Below are 3,814 nucleotides of genomic sequence, written 5' to 3' on the forward strand. Positions count from 1 at the left end.
GGGGGGGGGGGGAGAAGAATTGTGGGTCAAGAAGGGTGAAGGAAGGGGGAAACTGGAGGGGATAATAGTGAAAAGAGCGAGGAAAAGTGAAAGGTGTAAAAGAGTGGTTGGAGAGATAGGAGGACGGTGAAAAGGTCATTTAGGGGGTGATTTTAATGAGAGGACGGGAACAATGGGAAGGGGAGGGGATGAGGAAGAGGAGGGGAGGAGGTAGAAGGATAAGAAGATGAATGAGGATGGGAAAAAGTTAACGATGGTGACAGAGGAGGTACAACGGGAGATTCTGAATGGAAACATAAGGGGAGATAAGGAAGGTGAATTCGCGTACAACGGAGGAAGAGGAGCGATGGTGATAGACTACGTGGTAGTAGAAGGCAGCACAAGGGAAGAAATAGAACGAATGGTGGTTGAGGACAAGGTGGAATCAGAACATCAGCCGCTGGTGACAACGATAAGGAAGAGGGAATAAAAGAGAACAAGGTGGGCAATAAAAAGAGGGGGAGGAGTGGGGGAATATGGTCGAAGGACAAGAAAGTGCGATATAAGCAGGGGATGGAAGGGGCGAGAGTGATAGGTGAGGTGATTCATGAAATAGTAAGGGACATAGAAAACAGAATGAAGGAGTCGATTAGGAGAAGAGAGAAGGAAGGGGGGGCAGAGAGGCAGAGAGGTGATAGGTGAGAGATGGTCGAACGAAGAATGCGGTGAGAGGAAGAAAGAGCTGAAAAAGGAGATGATAAAATGGAGGCGAGGGTGGGGGGGGGGAGATTAGTAAAGAGGAGTACAACGGGAGGAAAAGAGAGCACATCGAGCGGCATTAATGGCGTTCTAGAGAGAAGCTAGGGGAAGAGTAGCAAAGCGAGAGTGGGGTGGCCAGCAGCCTAGAAGCAAGCCAGGCTGGAGCGTAGTGGGTGGTAGCCTTTTCACCTGGCTCGGGACACCATTTCAGTGATGCGTCAGAGTAGTCCCGTATAAGAGCGTCTCTCTCACTTCTACCGACGGTTCCCTATAAAACCCTCTCACTCGTTGTTGTTTGGTGGCGCAACAAGTCCCTGTACCACGTATAAAAGCATCTCACTCAAAACAATGGGTTCTCTCGCTTCCACCAATACCTCAGCCACAGGCAAGGTGGTTGCGCCGATACAAGCTATGAGTCGAAGCCAGACGCTCTTACATATACATATGCAGAGAGAAGGATTTCCTCCATCTGTTAATAGTTAGACATCAACAATCAGACATCAATCTTAATGTGGCTTTGAATAGTAAAAATTTAAACTCTTAATGGGTGTCATTAATGCAGGTCTAATTACACACCCTCAAAATTATGATTTCTTATTTAAAATAAAAGAGGACCTGAACGGGAACGATGAAGTTTTGAATAAAAATCCGGGTGATAACAAAAGTCTGTGTGTGTATGTACTTCTCAGAGTTTACAATAGTAATTATGCTGCATTGATTGATAGCAGGAGTCAGATAACATGCATCTCTCAATTGTTTTATAAACTCGTCGCGAATCGCGCTGTACCATGTTAGAATTACCGGTAACAAATTTACAGGTCCTCACAGCAGTGGGGAAAAAACTGTTACGTCTCAGCCCTCCAATATACGATACTAGTTAACCCATACATATACACAGCCACTTATACCCATGGCCAACCATATTATTATTGTTATACCCTAACCTATACAGACATTATACACACACATATGTCGATTAATCGTTTGATATAATTCATTTTATTGATTTATACTTATAAGTTTATACTTTTGTCTTGTTTTATATTCCGTTATATTATTGGAATCTTTAATTACGTTATCACTTATTTGACCGGAAAAATGTTACGCTTATTATTTCTATCAGGTATTATGTTCTTAAGGAATTTGTCATACCAATCCTTATTATGTCTTGAAATAAAAGATAAACCTGAAGCTCCTCGAGACTAGCAGTACTCGCGAGGTTTCAGGTACAGAATTGGAAGACTCAGGTATGCAACAACAGACAGATAATTGTTAGTACTCTGATTTGTTAAATGATCATTGAGAAAGGGAATTAAAGACCAATCAAATTCATGAGAAGTAATAGAAGGGATAAGAAACGAAGTCTTTAAAAGGGGTTGGAGAGCCTAAAAAATGGGGTTCCAGTTCCAGTTGGAGTTCTAGTTCCTGTTCAGCGGTAGAAGTGTGGAGTTGTGAACTACATCAGAAGTCTTGTAAAAGAAGTGCAAAGTAAAAGTCAAAGTTAGAGTCGAAGTCTAGAGTTCTAGGAACTTATATTCTCTTCAATTCAATTCTTCGAAGTTATCCAAAAGTAAAGCATACCTGGTGACTCTAATCTGCGAATTTCGTGAACCATCATCATCACTATCATTTACAAAACCCTGATTACAATCTCATCTGGACTGAGGGTCCATCTAAACCACCTCATTGAATCTTCATACTTCCAAGGAAAGCAATAAAAGGAAACTGTTGAGTTCCCTGGAAATCATTGGGTAAGCCTATGAGTGCAATCACACATAATCAGGTACACACAATAATTCATTCATACCCAGAATATCTAATTTACATAAAACGATTAAGAATACCCGAGCAAAGACTCAAACAATTCGTTCAGTTAAAATTCGTTCTAGTTTCGTTAATCAGGATATCATATCAGACTCAAAGAACAATCATCCTCGTATCGACCAAGGTATCCTCTGGAATCTAATTCCTATTCCTACCAAATCTTATCTGCTGAAACAATTGACATAACGCGTGGACGTACCGTTTAGCACCGGCAAGTCTGACCAACGAACCATCCTAACTACCTTTTTCTAAATCAGCATTCACGAAATCTCTTGAATATTGAACGTAAGAACTTAACCATATTCTGCGTATTTGGAGAGCGATCGTAACAAAACCACTACCTTTCGTAAGCAGGTATTAATGTTGTTTGACGTAGGCACTGTTCAATATAAATTCGTGGTTTTTTGTTATTCCCGGTTTACCTTTTCCTATGGTTTTAGGAAATGATTGGTTAACTCGTGTAGGTTCCGTATTTGACTACTAATCAAGATTTTGAACTATTCAGAATGATATTGTGCCGCCAGAACTTGTGATACTTGGGGGTTCCACGGCCAACGGAGTGTCTGTTTCTATTGCGAAAGATAAAAATAATATATTCCATCAGGGGGAAATTAATATTCCAGGCAACGTAACATCTATATCTGTAGGCAATTGTAATTGTTTGATATCTCGGGATGAAAATGACAATAATGATTCAGGCATGAATGGGAAGAATATTTTTGGTATTATCAGTGGTAATTATGAGCATTGTTCAATCTCGGAAGATGAACATCATGTCAATCTTCTCAGATTATCCTATGAAGGTTGTTTAAATGAAAAGATTTTTTATATTATTGATATAAATGATGATCAGGCTAGTGGTATATCTGGTCACGAAGACGGATGGAACCACAGTGAATCTGATATAGTTAATAATAACAATAACGATTCTATGTATAATATTCATGATGTATACGGGCGTCAAAAAATTTCCGGACAAGGGTTTAAATGGGAAAAAATAAAAGTGAAACGTCAGTCCCTGAAATTCGTTTTTAATTTTGAACCATTTCAGCAATTGAGCCCATAGAAGTTTCCAATCCTATTTTCGCGCCGTAAAATTGGTTTCTTAGTAGAAACTCTGTCACAAAGGTCGGCTCTGTACAAGCAATCCTTGATAATATTTAATGATATCTATTTTTCATGAGTTTCTTTGAACCGCGTTTGGATTTCCGATGCAGTAAGCTTCCCACTCATTTTGGATATTATTATTAAT

The sequence above is a fragment of the Cephus cinctus genome, unplaced genomic scaffold, assembly GCF_000341935.2.
Source record: "Cephus cinctus unplaced genomic scaffold, Ccin1 Ccin1_scaffold0131, whole genome shotgun sequence".
Lineage (NCBI taxonomy): Eukaryota > Metazoa > Arthropoda > Insecta > Hymenoptera > Cephidae > Cephus > Cephus cinctus.